The sequence below is a fragment of the Heptranchias perlo genome, chromosome 32 (assembly GCF_035084215.1).
Source record: "Heptranchias perlo isolate sHepPer1 chromosome 32, sHepPer1.hap1, whole genome shotgun sequence".
Classification (NCBI taxonomy): Eukaryota; Metazoa; Chordata; class Chondrichthyes; order Hexanchiformes; family Hexanchidae; genus Heptranchias; species Heptranchias perlo.
This window is the reverse complement of record NC_090356.1, coordinates 29764090-29783866: the sequence shown is the minus strand read 5'-3', so window position 1 is coordinate 29783866 and position 19777 is coordinate 29764090.

The following is a 19777-nucleotide window of genomic DNA, read 5'->3' as shown; positions in this document are numbered from 1 at the left end:
TCAGATTTGGCATTGGGGGTCGGTGGGGGGGGTGGGGAAAGAGGCCTAAACTTTCCTTACGGGGCCTGGAGGAGCACTCCTCCTTGTTCCAAAAGGAAGGTAAAAACAAAATGTTCCTGGCCCTGGACTCTCTTCCCACCGTTTTCACATAGCGGGAAAGCCAAGCTGCTTCTCCGTTCAGGCCACCAGTTAAAATTGCAGTCGGGGTCATCGGGAGCCAACATGCATATGTAAAGAAGGACCCCACCGCCTTTGGGCGGGCGTCCTTGCCGCCTGCTCAGATGATCAGGTTAAAATCCTGAACGGTGCAATCCTGGAGGCTTTCCGGCAGGTAAATAACCCGTGCGACTTTAATTACCCACCCACCTGGCTTCTGCCTGGAGGGTACGGTTCAAATCACCCCTCCATGTGTACTGAGCAATAGAGACCAGGCCCCAGGCTTGATCCCTGGTCAGCGACGAGTTAACCGATGCTTAGAACGCTGCAGGAGGCCTCAATTAGCTCGAGAGGGAAACATCAATTGGAGTAAAGAGGGGAAAATGAGCCATGGTTCCCATTCCTGATCACTGCCCTATGCCTCCTGCTCGAAGGTGCAGGTGTGTGGATGTTGGGTGAGAAGGTGATGCTGCTTGGCTGTGACACCCCCACAGTTGAACAGCCTGTCCATACTCAAGCGTCCAGACCCTCAGGCGAAGATCAGCCAAGGAGACCTGGCAGTGGCCGTGGATCGGGACCCCCAGCAACAGTCACTGCTTTCAGGGGAGGAGGAAAATCGGCATAGAAAGTCGCGACCATGAGAAGCTCCTGTACCAGGAATAACCAGCATCAGCCTTTCTCCGAACCTTTGAATTTATATATTTTTTAATTTTAAAGTAACTCGGGAAATGTTGGCAGTGGGATCTTCCCACCCTCAACCTAACTTATCACTTTCATTCATTCGCTACACATTGACATTGTGATACAGTTTGTATACACGGCTGCGACAGCCACAATCTTGCTAGGACCAGGGTGTAGAGTGGGCAGCAAGCCAGACAAATAGTATTTTGATACGAACCAGTCAGTGGCCACTTTTAGTGCAGATGAGTTTTTCTTTTCATTTATTTACTTTTCTCCCCCTTTTAGATCTTCAGATCTCATTGGGAACGTCTGTATTACATATCATTTCCTGGCCAAGAGACAAGTGACTTACCCTTAGACCTCTACCAACCCTGCTCTTGAACCAGCTGCTACAGGCAGTTTCCGCACTTTCGCCTCTGAGTCAGAAGGTCGTGGGTTCAACTCCCACTCCGGGGACTTGAGCACAAAATCTAGGCTGACACTCCTGTGCAGTACTGAGAGAGTGCTGCACTGTCGGAGGTGCCGTCTTGCAGATGAGAATCTAAACTTAGGCCCTGCCTGCCCTCTCAGGAAGAGGAGCAGGGAAGTTCTTCCCAGTACCCTGGCCAATATTTACCACTCAACATCACTGAAAACAGAATATCTGGTCATCATCACATTGCTGTTTGTGGGACCTTGCTGTGCACAAATTGGCTGCATTACAACAGTGACTAAAGGACTTCAATGACTGTAAAGTGCTTTGGGACATCCTGAGGTTGTAAAAGTTGCTATGTAAATGCAAGTCTTTCTGCTTTTTTACTGATACAAAAAGGTGACGTGGTATGTCTCACTTACGTCCTGCGGTGTCAAAGAAAGAACTTGCATTTATACAGCACCTTTCCAGTCATCAGGACATCCCAAAGCACTTTAGTTTCCAAGACTGAAATGCAGAGGCAGTGGCACACAATGGACTGCATCAACATCCTCACTGACCGGGGAAATGGTTTCTCTCTATTTACCTTATTAAAGCCCCCATCAGTGTTGAACACCTCCATCAGATCTCCCAGTTCTAATGAATATACCCCCAAAGAGTGAGGAAGAAATACAGAGAGACAGAGCGAGAGACAGGCTGTGAGAGGCAAGCAGAGCAGGAAAGTAGCAGATAGAAAGAGAGAGTGAGACAGAAATAGTTAGGAGTGTGGGAGACAAGTAGACTCATGGTTGCAGGAAGAGAGGTGGGTCCCTTTGCCTCACCATTGGCGGCCGTTCCTTCAGCCGTCTAGACCCTAAGCTCTGGAATTCCCTCCCTAAATCTCTCCACCTTTCTACCTCTCTCACTTCCTTAAAATGCTCATTAAAACCTACCTCTTTGACCAAGCTTTTGGTCACCTGTCCCAATATCTCCTACTTTGGCTCAGTGTCAATTGTGGTCTGATAACGCTCCTGTGAAGCATCTTGGACATTTTACTACATTAAAGGAGCTATATAAATGTTGTTGAGAGACTGAATTTTAAAAAAAAATTGTTAGTGAGCAACAGCATGGGAGATGAACTGGTAATTATAATTTTCCATTTCTTTGAACCGTCACCTCAGTCTGTAGTGGCAAGAACTACACCATTCAGTATACTGATTTATTTGTTTAGCTTTTTTAATTAATGGCTAGAATCTGTCCAAGTACAAGTTTGAAAATCAATTAAACACGTTTAATTGTTGAGGTCAATCAAAAGTCTAAATTTTTACCCCCTGAAGAAATTGTGCTTTCCCTAGCACTGATATGACATCTATTGCCTTTTTCTTCTATTCGGCCCCAAATTCCATCAAGAACAAAAGTACCTCTGCAGCTGTAGGTGAGTACTGCTAGAGAAGAGTTAGTTCAAATTGCAGTCGTGTGCACAAGATAAATCATTGTACTAAATGGTTATGACCTGCTGGTTTGACTGGTAGGGCACCAAGGTGAGCATTTGTATACCTGAGGTAGCCTCAGGGTTTGAAGACTTCCTCTGCAAGGTCAGCTAAAAGGCAATTAAAACTCAATTATAATTGTAGCAGGAGTGAAAGGTCACTCAGCCAGGGGTCAATTTTCAAGAAGTTAACCTGAGTCACAATTAGAATGTTAGGAACTTTCTGCATAGTTTTAAAGAAGAACGTCAGAATGGTAGGATGAGAGCTCGTGGCCCCAATTCCCTTCACAAGTTCCCATTTTAGTCAGTACACCAAGGGGAGGTGCTTTTTAAGCTACGAGTGTCAATTTGGCTCAGTGGTAGCACTCTAACTTCTAAGTCACAGGTTCATGGGTTCAAATCCCACTCCAGGACTTAAGATCATAATCTAGGCGGCACATCTCACCTGAGAGACTGCACCTCTGACAATGCAGCGCTACATCAGTACTGAGAGAGTGCTGTCAATGTTCCCTCTCAAATGAGGGGTTAAACTTAGGCTTTCTGTGGCCTGATTTAAGAGAGAGCTGGGCAACATTCTTCCCTCAATCAACATGACGATAAACAGAGTATTTGTTGCTGTGTTTGCCTACATAACGGTGACTATAGTTTAAACAGAGAGGGTGGTGTGGATGGATCTTCTGTGCATGTGTTGCTCATACATTGCCTCAGCAAATGCACTCTCAACTGGCTGGGCCTGTAGAGTAGAGGGGTGTGGGTGGATCAGGTGCTCTCTGCTAGCTGGGAGGGAAATGGCCATGGTTGAGGCTGCTGATAAAGTCTACGGGGTGCCACTATCTCTTCACTCGAGTGTCAGTCAGAGGCCTCAGGCTCCACTTGACCCTCAGGTTCCACTCCAACCTTGGACCCCATGTAGAAATGGGCAGGAGCAGTTCTTGGAATGTCTGGAAGGTGAGATGGATAAGATTATCACCGAGTTTATGATTTTCTTTGTGAATTGTTCAAATTTGTATGAATTTATTATATGGTAAATTTTGTTTTGAGGTTGTACAATAGAGTGCACGGGGATCTATCATAGAATCATACAAACTACAGCACAGGAGGCCATTCAGTCCATTGTATCTTTACAGAGGTCAGCCCTTCAACTGCAGAGTCTACTCTAATCCATTTTGTGATAGTTCTATCTCAGAATGTTTTGGTAGAATATGATTGGTTGTATTGGTCATTTTTTCTAGAATGTGATTGGCGGGCACTTTATCAATCAGAAAGAAGAAATAAGAACCTACACTGAACCAATCAGAAGGCTGCACATGAGACTTCAGAGAGATGGATACAACAAAGTTACTGGATGGATAACCACAGTTAAAATCTGACACAAGACTTTATTGGACAGGCTGACACAGACACACACACACACACAACAGACAGAGGGAGAGAGAGAGAGACACACACAGACAAATATTTCAAGTCAATTTGACTAATAAAATTGTGATGAACTCCATTTGGTGAAACATGACGATAGATTGGCTTAGACCGTAACATAACCTTGACCATCTGATGCGCTTTGATTCTTTTTAAATGTATTTTTTTTAAACTGTCAGAATTGTTATTTGCTTTCAACAAGTGTGAATTTTTGATTCAGATTATTTTTTATTGTACGGGTCTTGCTGGGAAGTAATCCAATATGTACGTTACCCATTATTCCCAAGGGCTTGTTTCATGCACTATGTTTGTAGCAGTTTGGCCATGTTTCAGATCACAGCCATTTCCAACCTAAGTGAGGAGTAACTTAGTAACGGTTGTAACTGTTGGCAGCAACTCTTGGACTTCATGTGGGGAATGCACAACGGTGTCATTTCATTTCCTGGATTTTGAACCTCAAAAATGGATTACACGAGTTACATCGAAACTACAGCACAGAAACTGGCCATTCCGTCCAACTGGTCTATGCCGGTATTTATGCTCCACAAGAGCCTCCTCCCTTCCTACTTCATCTCACCCTATCAGAATACCCTCCTATTCCTTTCTCCCTCATGTGATTATCTAGCTTCCCCTTAAATGCATCTATGCTTTTTGCCTCAGCTACTTCTTGTGGTAGTGTGTTCCACATTCTTACCACTCTTTGGGTAAAGGAATTTCTCCTGACTTCCCTATTGGATTTATTAGCGACTATTTTATATGTATAACCTCTAGTTTTGGACTCCCGCACAAGTGGAAACATTCTGTCTATGTCTACCCTATCAAACCCTTTCAATATCTTAAAAGACCTCTATCAGGTCACCACTCAGCCTTCTCTTTTCTAGAGAAAAGAGCCCCAGCCTGTTCAGCCTTTCCTGATAAATATATCTTCCCAGTTCTGGTATCGTCCTTGTGAACCTTTTTTGCACTCTCCCCAATGCCTCTATATCCTTTCTACAATATGGAGATCAGAACTGTGCACAATACTGCAAGTATGATCTAAAAAAGGTTCTATATAGGTTTAACATAACTTCCCCGCTTTTCAATTCTATCCCTCTAGAAATGAACCCCAGTGCCTGATTTGCCTTTTTTATGGCCTTATTAACTGTGTCGCTACTTTTAGTGATTTGTGTATCTGTACACCCAGATCCCTTTGCTCCTCTATCCCATTTAGATTCTTATTATCCAAGGAGTATGTGGCCTCCTTATTCTTCCTACCACAGCCACCACCTCATACTTATCTACATTGAAATTCATTTGCCAATTACACACCCATTCTGCAAGTTTATTAATATCCTCTTGCATTTTGACACATTCCTCCTTTGTATTAACTCCCCCCCACAATTTGATGTTGTCTACAAATTTTGAAATTGTATTTATGATTCCCGAATCCAAATCGTTAAAGTAAATTGTGAACAACGGTGGTCCCAGTACTGATCCCTGTGGAACACCACTTCCCACCTTTTGCCACTCTGAGTAGCTACACTTAACCCCTACTCTCTGTTTTCTGTTTTGTAGCCAGCTTGCTATCCATTCTGCTACCTGTCCCTGACTCCACATGCTCTGACCTTAGCCATGAGACTACAATGTGCTACCTTATCGAATCTTCTCTCTCTGCATTGTCCAATTGACTAATTGTAGTGGCCTAAATTTGAATGTGATAGGAATCAGAAAATTCCTGTTGCTATGCAAATTCGGGCTAAATGATACTTTCTGTCTGGTTAACATGAATAACCTCACATAGCCATATACCTCCGAAATTCAAGACCTCTGTATCTTAAGTATTCCATGCGAGCTCTGACTTGTGTAGCAGACTGCCCAATGGAGTGTTCGCACAAGGTCAACAGCAGAGCTTGAACTACGGTTCAAATCACTCAAGTAGCCATTTGAACCACAGAATTTCCACCTGGTACAGAGAAAGAGAAAATTCCAAGAGAATGGAGGCTTTTCAATCACCCACCACCAGATTTCCTGCAACTTCTGCTGTAGGAAGTGAAAGAGTGCTGTTTTGTTTGGCACTGAAGGGCACCCTTCCCTAGAACAACTGGTGCAGCAACCTTGGCAGGAAATAGATGGCTTGGTTAATACTTTCTACGCCAAGGAGCTACCCCAAGTATCTATGCCACAAAGTGTTTTCTCATAACTCATTTCCTGCTGCCTCAACCAAAGCATTCATATCCCCTAACAGCCTTTTGAATGCTTGCTGTGCGTACTCAGCTCACCGTGACTGCAGTGTGTACTATCCACAGGATGCACAGCAGGAACTCGCCAAGGCTTCTTCGACAGCACTTCTCAAACCCCAGTGACCTCCACCACCCAGTAGGACAAGGGCAGCATGTGCATGGGAACACCATCACCTCCATGTTCCCCTCCAAGTCACACACCATCCTGACTTGGACATATATCGCTGTTCCTTCATCGTCGCTGTGTCAAAGCTCTGGAACTCCCTACATAACAGCACTGTGGGAGAACCTTCACCACACAGACTGCAGCGGTTCAAGAAGAAGGCCCACCACCACCTTCTCAAGGGCAACTTGGGATGGGCAATAAATGCTGGTCATGTTAGCGATGCCTATAACCCAAGATTCAATTAAAAAAATTACCCATGTTGAAACATGGCATAAATACAAACTATAGCTTAGATCTGTAGCTGTTGTCCCATTCAAATGTAAAAGGGGCTTCACACAACAAATCTAAGTGTCAGCACGCCTGATTTGGTAGAACCCTTGTGATGGAGTCAGAAGATTGTGGGTTCAAGTCTCCCTTCAGCACATAATCTAGGCTGACACTTCAATGCAGCACCGAGGGAGTGTTGCATACCATCTGTCTATTCTGGTGTATAAGGTCCAAAGGCACTATTTAAGGAGCAGGGACACCCCTGCTGTCCTGACTAACATTCCTCTCTCAACCTAAAGCAGATTAATTAGCAATTCATTTAATTTGCTCTGCACAAATTGGTTGCTGCGTTTACCCACATAATAAGAGACTGTCCTTCAAAATTGCATTGGCACATCCTGAGAATGGGATAAGGCTATATGTAAATTTATTCTTTTCTTTTTCTAATACCACCTATCTCTATGGTGCCTGTTCATTTGTTGGCACACAGGGGTGCCTGCAGGTTGGGCACATGTTACTGTATGTGCTCGTTAAACATGCGACATCTCACAATTCCGCTCACTGGGCAAGATAAACAAGAATAGAATTGGACTGGAGGGAGGTCAAGAAATGATATGCTCTTGAATCCCTTGGAGGAGGATACTGTGGACTTCATTGGCTGCATGGGAGTAGGGGCGGGTGAAAATGAAGGTTCCTCCCCCCCTCCAAGGTCAGAACCATCCTGCTTTAGTCATTTCTGGTCTTGTCTCCCTACTGACTCATTGACAGACAGTCAACCACTGAAAAACCACAGGCAGTATATTGCAATGCAGCGTTCTAACACAAGCTCCTCTTCTTTGTTTGCAGGCCTGAAAGCACAGACTTCCAGCACTGTCTGTAGCCCCGAGCAAGTTGCCTCCTGCTTCACTTCCACCACCTGTTGCAACCACCAACGTGATTGCACACACCTTGGAACATGTAGACAGCAAGTTTGGGGAGGTTAGCACCAAGTGAGTGAAAGTGCACAGGAGTAAGTGGCGGTGGTAGAGAAGCAAGCATCTGCTGTCTGGAAGACCAGCTCAGTTCTTCATCGTTCGGATGAGACGTTACACTGAGGCTCCATCTGCTGCCCCCTCAAATTGACGCAAAAGATCCCATGGCTCTATTTGAAGAAGAGCAGGGGAGTTCTCCAGGTGGCCTGGCCAATGTTTATCCCTCAACTAAGATCATTAAAACAGATTAGTTAGTCGTTTATTTCATTGCTGTTTGTGGGACCTGACTTCACAATTTGGCTGTCTCGTTTCCTACATTGCAACAGTGACTATCGAGACATTCTGAGGACATGAGAGGTGCTATATCAATGCAAGTTCTTTCTTTCTGCAGTGCCTAGAGATTCAGACTTCACAGGGCTTGTATATAAAAGGAGAGTGTTGCTGAGCAGATTGTCTACAGCAATCACTTGACTGTCCAAAATACCCAGTACGGCCTGGTAAGGAGTGTGGAGGAGTCCACCAACTGTATCTGTGTAGTCATACAAGAGATGTCCTCTGCACTGCAGTCTGTTATGGAGCGCATGCTAACTCCAGGAACATTTACAGAGGACCTCCAAGTTACACAGGTCTTAATCCCAATTGGAGTATCTTTGATTTTTGCTCAGGCTTTGGGCTCAAATCTCCAAGATGCTTTCTTATCTGACTTCAACTTGCTATGGCACTGAATGGAGAAAATGACCCTTTTGACTTTGTAAAATCCAGGTGTGTGATGAACATTGGACATTCCTATCAAGTCGCTGTTCACTGATAAAGGAATTTAAGTGTTGGCTCTGCTGAATAATGCATTCGTCATCTGATTGATGCACTGGGAGAGCAAAATGGCTGCTATCTCCTGTGCAAGCCTGGAAGGAGCAGAGGTGTAGAAGATGAGGGACATGACCACTTTGAGTGCCAATGTAAGTGTTGACCTGGGAAGGAAAGACTTGAGAATTTATGTAGCGCCTTTCACGACCTCAGGACATCCTAAAGCGCTTTACAGCCAATGAAATACTTTCTGAAGTGAAGTCTCTGCTGTAATGAAGGAAACGCAGCAGCCAATTTTCACACAGCAAGGCCCCAGAAACAGCAATGTGATATGAGGGAAGGATTTACAGCACTGCACTCAGCCGTTGGGAAGCATCCGGGTTCAGGAACTCATGAGCTTGCTGCTCCTTCCTCCATGGTGTAACCCTGTGGGCTGACAGGAATTCCCAGGCTATGGTATCAAAGTATACAACTCTTGTAAAGTGTGCAAGGACTGGCAGCATAGAGAATGATGAAAAAAAAACAGGAAGAACACCAAGTTTCCTTAACCCTGTCGAACCCACCGGTAGAACAAGTTTACAGAGCAGAAGCAGGTCATTTCCCCCATCATCTCTGTGCTGGTTCTTTTTTAGAGCAATCAAGGTAAAGAACAAAAAGAACTTGCATTTATTTAGCAGCATTCCTATCCTCACTTTCAATGTTCCCGCGTGCACTCCTGCCTCCGGTGCAATCTCCTTTCCCAAGATGGCGGGTGACACAGTTCCAGTCGGAAATGTGCACGAGCTTCCTGCCCGTCATATTGGGGACTTAGTAGGCTAGTTAGCTCCTAAAAAACGGGCGAGTTTATAGGCCTGTGTCTCCTATAACTGCAATAGTAAATATAGTTACGCAAAAGAAAGGCTTGCATTTATATAGAGCCTTTCACGCTCCAAAGTGCTTCACAGCCAATTAATTACTTTTGAAATGTAGTTACTGTTGTTTTGTAGGCAAATGTGGCAGCCAATTAGCACACAGCAAGCTCCCACAAACAGCAATGAGATAATGACCAGATAATCTGTTTTATTGGTGTTGAAGGATAAATATTGGCCAGGACACTGGGAGAACTCCACCGCTCTTCGAATAATACCGTGGGATCGTTTACGTCCACCAGAGAGGGCAGACAGGGTCTCAGTTTAATGTCTCATCTGATAGACGGCACCCTCGACAGTGCAGCACTCCCAGAGTGAAGGTAGGGCCCCGTTGGTGCTAATGCGTGCCTTCTTGGGTACCCTCTTCAAAATAATATTGACAAATTGGAGAGCGCTTACAGAAGAGCAAGAGGGATGATTGTGGAAGCTAAAATTCTTCTTATGGAAAGAAGTTTGAAATATTGAACTAGTTTCCATTGGGGAAAAAAGCCAGATGAGGAAAGGGAATGACAGATTTTGTATTTGCTGAAAAACACTGATTGAAATCGATGGAAGCAGTTTACTTAACCTGGATTGCGAGCACAGGCTGAAGGGCACATGTAAAGAAATTTGACAAGCCTCAAACAAGACAATATATTCCTCTCACTTCCTCAGGTATTGTACAACTACTTTCCCGCCATGTCAGTTGTATTACTAAACTTGCTGATATCTGCCTCCGCATCAGAAAACCTGAGGCAAAATTGGTCCTGGCCAACATTTGCATTATAATCTGTAGGTCATGTGGTTTATTTATATAGATAGATATAAATATTTTTCAGGTCCAAAGTATTTGCATTGGAGAAAATTTGACTACAGTAATATATTAATACGAAAGGTTCAGTGCCGCATGTAGTCTGACCTTTTGAACTTTCTAAGCTTCAGAGCTGATGATCCATGCAACCATTCTCACCCTGTGAAAATGGGGAGGGGGATGCAACAGCTAAAGGAATGTGAGTGCTGTCTGATGTGGAAGTATTTGCTGAAATGCCTGCTGAACACACTGTACAGCCTTTGTGTTGTGTCTGCCATAAATCACAGGGCATATTATTGTGTTATCACTAAATCTCCTTTTTGTAATCATTTCCATTGTACTGAACAAGAAGCCATCAGATAAAGCCCACTTTGCTGGGTGGATTTGACTGCTTGCCGAGAACTTTTGCCTCCATGACCTGCCTCGTCCCAGTCCCTTGTGTAGTCTGGGTGTGTGCAGTGGGTGTATGGGCCTGGGCAGTGGTTAGCAGACATGATTTACCTTTAACCAGGAGCACTGAGCCTCTCTTTCTCTTCCAACCCCTAAACACATCTTAGATACTGCTTTATACAAAAAACAAAAATCCAATTTTCTCCCTTCATAGCCTCCATGCTCTGAATTCCTTTCCTAAACTCTTCTGCATATCCACCTCCCCCTTTGCCTTTAAGACAATTCTTAAAAGCCACCTCTTTGACCAAGCTTTTGGACACCTCTATTAAAATTGCCGCCTTTGGTTTGGTGGCCATTTCTTGATTACACCTCTAAAGTGCTTTGGGACATTTTTCTATATTAAGGGCGTTGTATAAATACAAGTTGATCCCCATCCTCCCCCCTTTGAGAAGACAGAAAAAAAGAACTTGTATTTATTTAGCACTTTTCACAACCTCAGGACACCCCAGTGCTTCACAGCCAATACAGTATTTGTGAAGTGTAATCACTGTTGTAATCCCGCCATGGCCTCACCCCTCTCGATCTCTAATCTCCTCCAGCTCTACAACCCTCCGAGATCTCTGCGCTCCTCTAATTCTGGCCTCTTGCACATCCCTGATTTTCATCGCTTCATCATTGGCGGCTATGCCTTCAGCTGCCTAGACCCTAAGCTCTGGAATTCCCTCCCTAAACCTCTCTCCAAGTCACTCCTTAAAACCTACCTCTTTGAGCAAGCTTTAGGTCAACTGTCCGAATATCTTTGTGCCTCAGTGTCAAATTTTGTCTGATGATGCTCCTGTGAAGTGCCTTGGGACGTTTTTACTACATTAAATGCGCTGTATAAATGCAAGTTGTTATTGTAGTAACATAGGCAAATACAGCAGCCAATTTGCAGGCAGCCAGGTCCCATAAACAGTAATGAGATTAATGGCCAGACGATTTATTTTTTAGTGATATTGGCTGAGGGATAAATATTGGCCAGGACACTGGGAGAACTCCCTTTCTCTTTCTCAAATAGTGCCTTGGGATCTTTTACATCTACCCGAGTGGGCAGATGAGGCTTAACGTCTCACTCAAAAGACGTCACCCCCTACAATGCAGCACTCCCTCAGTACTGCACTGTAGTGCCAGCCTAGATTATGTGCTCAAGTTTCAGGAATGGGACTTGAACCCATAACCTTGTGATTTAGGAGCGAGATTGCTACCACTGAGCCACGGCCATCCCCTTGAAGGTACTGATTCATGTTAGGGGCGGCATCAGCCTTGTATTGTCTCAGTGGCCAGTCTATGGAACCCTTTGGATGTTCATCCCCATGAATAACTGGGTCTTATTGCCAGCAATATCACATCCATGTGATCTTAGCAGTTTTCCAACCAGCTCAGGTTAAGGTGCAGGGTTTCATATGAACAACCTTTGGTTAGAATATTCCAAGTTGTAGTGCAACATGCAGTGTTAACATTTAGGAAAGCACAATAATTGGAAACATTTTTCCGAGATCCCAAGCACAAATTCATGAGTCACCTGTTATCACTGCATCAACCTGTGCTGATCTTGTGCATCTGGTACATAAAAAATAAGGCAGCTAGGAAAAAAAGTCCATTCAGCCGGTCAAAGATTCCTCCCTAGTTATTCAATTGCCTGAGAGAAGACTCTGCAAAATGTCTCCTAGGCTCCCAAAGGTAATCAAGTTAAATTCCACATTGTCTTTCCATTTCCACATCTCCATTATTCAATCCTGCTTGATTGCCTACCATTGGTGACATTGAATTGGCCACAGCAGCACAACCTCAACATATTTGATAAGCTATGTCTTTATGCTATAATCTTTTACACCATTCCCAGGAGCACATTGACACATGGGTCTAAGGGGCCCCTGCTCAGTCGCCCCAGCCAAATATACCATGCCCAAAACAGGGAAGCATAAGCCAGTTAGCCTGACATCAGTAGTAGGGAAAATGCTAGAATCTATTATTAAGGATATTGTAACAGGGCACTTAGAAAATCATACTATGACTAGGCAGAGTTAACAGTTTTATGAAAGGGAAATCCCCTTCCCCTAATCTGAAACCTTTGGTTTATATAACCCCCTTCCCTGTTTGTTTAATCAGGGACACCTGAGTCCACTTATTTTGAGCCCAGATGGCTATCGCCATCCACTCCCCATGGTCCTAGTGCCTTATATATCTTTAGGAGTGGATGTACACTTCATCACGCCAAGTACGAGAGAACTGGGTGACTGCATTGACTTGGGTGCCTACATCTCTCCATGCAGATGGCACCTGTGGGCAATCTCCTTTGGTGCTGCTCCTACAGCAGGACCTCAGAACTCTTCAGCATCAAAAGGAGTCGTGTTGCCCGCTAATGATGGGAATTATTCACTTCTCATCATTAACGGGAAGTGAATAATTAGTCCACTTTCCGTTAATGATGAACTGTTGTCCTTTATTAAGAGCTGCGGCCTCAATGGACCTTGCAGTGTCAACCATGGGTCCATTGGTAGCACTCTCGTTTCTGAGTCAGAAGGTTGTGGGTTCAAGTCCCAGACTAGAGACTTAAGCACATAATCTAGGCTGACACTCCGTTGCAGTACTGAGGGAGTGCTGCACTGTCGGAGGTGTCGTCTTTCGGATGAGACGTTAAACCGAGGCCCCATCTGCCCTCTCAGGTAGACGGAAAAGATCCCATGGCACTATTCGAAGAAGAGCAGGGGAGTTCTCCCGGGGGTCCTAGCCAATATTTATCCCTCAACCAACATCACTAAAGAAAAACAGATTATCTGGTCATTTATCTCATTGCTGCTTGTGGGATCTTGCTGTGCACAAATTGGCTGCCGCGTTTCCTACATTACAACAGTGACTACACTTTAAAAGTACTTCATTGGCTGTGAAGCGCTTTGGGACGTCCTGAGGTTGTGAAAGGCAATGTACAAATGCAAGTTTTTCTTTCTTTCCCCATTCAACTGTACCAAAAGCCAAGCTCTTTCTTGGCCTTACCAAGGCTTTTCTTGTGCCAGTAGCCTATTCAAATTATGGTGGGGAGAGACTCCCATCACAAAATCTGACATGGTCTGTGGCCTAGCTGCTGGCTCAGGTGGGCCTGCACTGTGGGCCAGCACAAAACCATTTTTGTGTGACTCACAAAACAGGAGCTACTGTCTCTCCCCTAAACTAGGAGCACTGAAGCCAATTGTAATGATCCTATCACTGGTCTGGCTGAGATCGGTTAATTAAGTACAAAGATCAAACCAAGGGCCTCGCTGGTCTGTAAGGTTCAGATATTGACTCGATAAGCTCACAGAACCATCATGGAGCTCTTTTCTGAAGATATTAATCAACAACAGCAATTTGCATTTATATAGCACCTTTAATGTAGTAAAACAGCCCAAGGCGCTTCCCAGGAGCGATTATCAGACAAAAATTGACACTGTGCCACATAATGAGATATTGGGCTCGATTTTAAACGTAAATTGCGGGTGCGTTGGGGGGAGGGGGGGCCGCGAAAATTGCAGAAATGCAGAGCGGGTTTGGAAGCCGGCTCCAACCCGCTGACTTCTGGGTTCCGCAAAGACGCACCTGTGTGTGCGCGGGCGTCCCGAATCCAGACGTCCCGCTGGCTTATCATAGTTAAAGAACCAAATGTAACTCATTGAGGTACTTAAAGCACTTTACTCGTGACATATTAGGTACTTAGAACGATTTTTAACTTACCCGGGTGGCTTTCCCACGGCTTCTGATTCACGCCTGGTGAAACCGGGTATGAAGTGCCGGATCAGGGAAAAAGAAACTAAATAAAGTACATTGAAAACCATTGCATCACCCCCCCACCCCCACCCCCCGACCTGCTGCCAACCCACCATCATTTCAAAATTGAGCCCATTATGTCAGGTCACCAAAAGCTCGGTCAAAGAGGTCAGTTTTATGCAGCGTCTCAATGGAGGAGAGAGAGGCGGAGAGATTTAGGGATGGAAATTCCAGAACTTAGGGCCATGACAGCTGAAGGCATGGCCTCCAATGGTGGGGTGAAGGGAGTGAGAGATGCACAAGAAGCCAGCGCTGGAGGAATGCTGAGTTCATGGAGGGTTGTATGGCTGGCGGAGGTTAAAGGGATAGAGAGGACAAGAATTTTAAAACTGTGGTGTTGGTGGACCGTGAACCAATGTAGGACCGAAAGCACAGTGGAGATGGTTGAACGGGACTTGATGCGGGTTAGGAAACGGGCAGCAGAGTTTTGGATGAGCTCAAGTTTATTGAGGGTGCAAGGTGGGAGGCCAGTCAGGAGAACATTGTGATACTGGATTCTGGACTAATAATCAACACTGCATTTCACAGCTCCATTTCATTTATTCATTCTCGGGATGTGGGCATCGCTGGCAAGGCTGGCATTTATTGTCCACGCACCATCCCGACTTGGAAATACATCGCCGTTCCTTCATCGTCGCTGGGTCAAAATCCTGGAACTCCCCTCCTAACAGCACTGTGGGAGAACCGTCACCACACGGACTGCAGCGGTTCAAGAAGGCGGCTCACCACCACCTTCTCAAGGGCAATTAGGGATGGGCAATAAATGCCGGCCTCGCCAGCGACACCCACATCCCATGAACGAATAAAAAAAAATTGTTTTTGCTCAATCCGTTTGCCATATTCAGTGTTTTGTTTGTTTTTTTAAAAAGAATCTGCTCATCTTTGAGTTCATTTAAGGATTACTGATTTAGGACTTACTGTTCTTGTTTTAAAGGGAGCTGTGCACTGGTGCATACTGGTGCATGCAAAGCTTTGCTGTTTGCCAGGATTTATTAAAGAAGCCATTTATTTAATGGTATTCATTGCAATTTTTAAGGCTTTGTTTCTGAGGTTTTGTTAAAAAAAAACTTGCGAATTTTGTAGTTTTTAATTGAAAAGAAAAGAAAATCAGGTGGAAGAAATGAATTGAACATTGCTGGTTGAAAGTCCTGGTTATTCCGGTACTCTGCTCTCCAGGCCCTTATCCTCTCCAGTTTGTTCAACTCTCTACTGCTTCTTTCCAATCCTGCACCAAGTCCCCCTGGCCCATCACTCCTGTCCTACCTACATTGGCTGCCAGTCCTCCAATGCCTCAAATTTAAAAGTTTTAGGCTCGAAATTCTGCCCTTGCTCATCTCAGGCATTGCTGTCCGGGGGCGCAGAATGTGGAGGGAAACCCACTTGTGACAATACTCCGCCCCATGGAGAGGATACTCCTGTAGGGGGGGACCCTCTGGCAAACCTATCACCAGCCGGCCTACATCAAAATGGAGTGGCTGAGGGTTTCCCCACCAAATTCCTCCCAGTATGTCTCCTGATAGGCCTGAAGGAACATACACCCGCTGAGAGCAGGTATAGTTTCTGTTGGGGGCCATCTAAAGGCCCCAAAATGTACAGAGGGAGCAGGTAATTGATCCTGGAGGAGATCGATTACCTTGCAGGGATGGCTCGATAGCTTCTTTAAGAGTTGCAGAGTTCAGGTTGCTTTATTCCTGTAAGGCCCTTTCCAGGCCAGATTTAATCCGACATTTCGGGTCTCAGTTGGGGCAGGCAGTGCTAATGCACCTTATAGGTGTGATGTGCCCACTGAAACCCTGACAACCATTTCATCCCCACAATTTAGGAGAGAATCGACAGCCTTTGTTTTGAGAGATTGTGGATTCTACTCCACTGCACTTGCATTGGTAAAGTGGGCCCATCAATTTCAGGCCCCCTGTCTTTCTCTGTAGGGTCTTCCCCTCCTACCATATGTATGTAATCACCCTCCCTCTACTGACTCTGGCCTCTTTTGCATCTCATCTCCCTTCGCCCCACCGTTGGCACCCGTACCTTCAGCTGCCTAGGTCCCAATCTCTTGAATTCCTTGCCTAAATCCCTCCACCTCTCTTTGACCAAGCTATCGGTCACCCCTCCTAATCTCTCCTTCCTTGGCTGTTTTTTCCTCTTGCTCTTGCCTCAGTGAAGCACCTTGGGGCACTTTCCTATGTCAAAGGTGCTAAATAAATGGAAATTTTTGTTGAAATAAGGGGCGTACTTACTTTTCTTTTATTCATTCTCGGGATGTGGGCATCGCTGGCAAGGCTGGCGTTTATTGTCCAGCGCTCGTTGTCCTGAATTTGATACAACTGAGTGGCAACTTCAGAGGGCAGTTAAGCGTCAGCCACGTTGGTGTGGGACTGGAGTCACATATAGGCCAGACTGGGTGAGGACGGCAGGACTCCTTCCCTAAAGCGTATTAGATTATGATAAAAACTTTGGAGAAACATTTACAGAATGCTTTCTCCCAATTCCTTTTGATTCCAGGTAAGTAGAACTAACAGTAGTTGACAAAATATTATATTTGAGATCACCATTTGTTTATAATGATGAGTGGAACTCAGCAGAGTTTTAAGGCTCCTTTGCCTAGGTAGGACAGGCGGGATATTAATGTATATAGATTATATTCATTTTTTTTACCAATTTAATAGAGGGTTAAAACCTCCAATTAAAATAGAAAATGCATTAGGTATTTATACGCTAATATTGCCTCGAGTCATTTCTAGCCTCTTATTTTTGGTTTTATTTTTCTGGCATCCTTTGGGCACCTTCTGTGGTATGATCACAGCTCTGGAAAACAGACTAAACATTTTTAATAACATGAGCTCCAACAGTCAGTTGTAGGGATGACCACTTCAGTGGACACTGAGGTTGTACACGTGTAGAGACTTGAAATATTGCTGCATCCAGTTCCCCCACCCTTTTATTATTCTTAACAAATTCCCGTCAATCTATCTTGCTCTATCAAGCATGGACGTCGGATATGTGTGAGGAAGTCGTATGGCTGTCAATCCCAGAAGGATCAGTTGCCGTTTCTCAGATGCTTCTTTGCCTCCTAATTGGAGGCTTCAACATTTTTTTGGTGCCTGGTCTTCAGCCCAATTAGGGCTTCTGGTTCTCCCCCTTGGAGGGATAAGGAGATGGCCTAAGTTCCTGCTGGCACTGTAAGTTCCTGGTGCCTATGTTGTGTTTCGACAGATATGGACCACCTGCCCTGAGTATTAAGTTCAGGCCAACTTTTGACCAATTCTGGAGGAAGCTGTGCTTGCCCCAGAGACCCCGGACAATTTCTTCCTGTAAATGCAGAATATGGATCAATGCAGTGCATCTTTAAGGCAGAGGTCTTGAAACCATTCTCTTTTGCCCCTGTGCTTCTGTGTCCAGCTAGATCCTGAGGTTATTCTACGCTCCTCCTCCTCATCCTCGTCATCATCATAGCTTGTCACTCCAAAACCACATCCAGGATCTGGTGTTATCATTTATCTGATAGTTCCACAGGAGTACAGGGTGTTTATGGGGGGCACTGCATGAGGCAGTGTTCAGGTGTCTGCCCCATCTCTCCATGTACACATCCAGGTTCGTTTCTCAGCTTCCACTTGGTTATATTATCACCGGTCTTTGCCACCCCAGCTCTCGCTTGATTTAGGGTCCACCAATGTTTACATTTGAGGTTGGTGCCTGGTGGGATTTGATCTGAAGGAACAAGGTTCTCCAAGATCATTGGCATTTCCGGCCATTTTATTATTCTATAGCCTTCCACAGCGGTATTTTGGGGTAAGGGATTTTCAGAGGTCAAGGTCTTTCTGAATATTCTATGTCGAGAAGATGTGAGTTTTGATGTTCTTTTAGCCAGTCACACCAAGCTCTTACACTGAATCTGGAACAGGCTTCACACTTCACGAACCCATGCAGGGACAGGTGTTGTGAACGCTGGTTACCATAAAACACCCTCAGTCCCTGAAGTGAACTGCAACTGCCTGATGCTTAAAATGGATGTAACTGGGAAAAAAAATGCAAGAACCCTGAAGACTGAACTAGAAAAAACAAGCATAAACCAGACAAGAGCAGATTCAAACTGTGATCAACAGAAAATCAATAAATGGCCATTCAAACTTTTCCAATGTTAGTCAGCAAAGAGGCCCACCTAGAAAATGAAAGGATGAGAAAAAAATGGATGAATTCAAAAGCAAGTTACTGGTAAAATACACATATAAAGATGTAAGAAAACTTAATGTCAAGGAATAACCTCCAAACAACAAACCTAGTGCTTGACAGAGTCGGTGGGAAGGAGTTTAAACTGTGGTGTTATAGTAGAGCCAGCTTTTTTTTTATTAGTTCATGGGATGTGGGCGTCGCTGGCGAGGCCAGCATTTATTGCCCATCCCTAATTGCCCTTGAGAAGGTGGAGGTGAGCCGCCTTCTTGAACTGCTGCAGTCCGTGTGGTGAAGGTTCTCCCACAGTGCTGTTAGGAAGGGAGTTCCAGGATTTTAACCCAGCGACAATGAAGGAACAGCGATATATTTCCAAGTTGGGATGGTGTGTGATTTGGAGGGGAACATGCAGGTGGTGTTGTTTCCATGTGCCTGCTGCTCTTGTCCTTCTAGGTGGTAGAGGTCGCGGGTTTGGGAGGTGCTGTCGAAGAAGCCTTGGTGAGTTGCTGCAGTGCATCCTGTGAATGGCACACACTGCAGCCACTGTGCACCGATGGTGAAGGGAGTGAATGTTTGGGGTGGTGGATGGGGTGCCAATCAAGCGGCCTGCTTTGTCCTGGATGGTATCGAGCTTCTTAAGTGTTGTTGGAGCTGCACTCATCCAGGCAAGTGGAGAGTATTCCATCACACTCCTGACTTGTGCCTTGTAAATGGTGGAAAGCCTTTGGGGAGTCAGGAGGTGAGTCACTCGCTGTTCAGTGATGGACATAAAGACAATGACAATTGCCAGCTGGTTACAAATAAAATGTGAAATTTTCAGGGTGACTTCCCATGACAAATCCACACACGAAAACATACATTTTGCACCTGCACGCTCCCTCCATGGAATCAGAGTCTCTGCTTCTCAGCCTCAGACAAATTGCCTGTACAAAACTCATTTCATAGGTTCTCAGATTGGTCACTAAAACTGGAGCAGTTTTGCAACCACTGAGTGGATTTATATTCAGGCAGTAAGTAAAACGCACATGGGATTTATCTCACGCTCCCACTAATGACCATTTATAGAGGAGGATTACCAGCATGATGTATGCTCCAGCCCAAACATTCCCTCCCTCATGC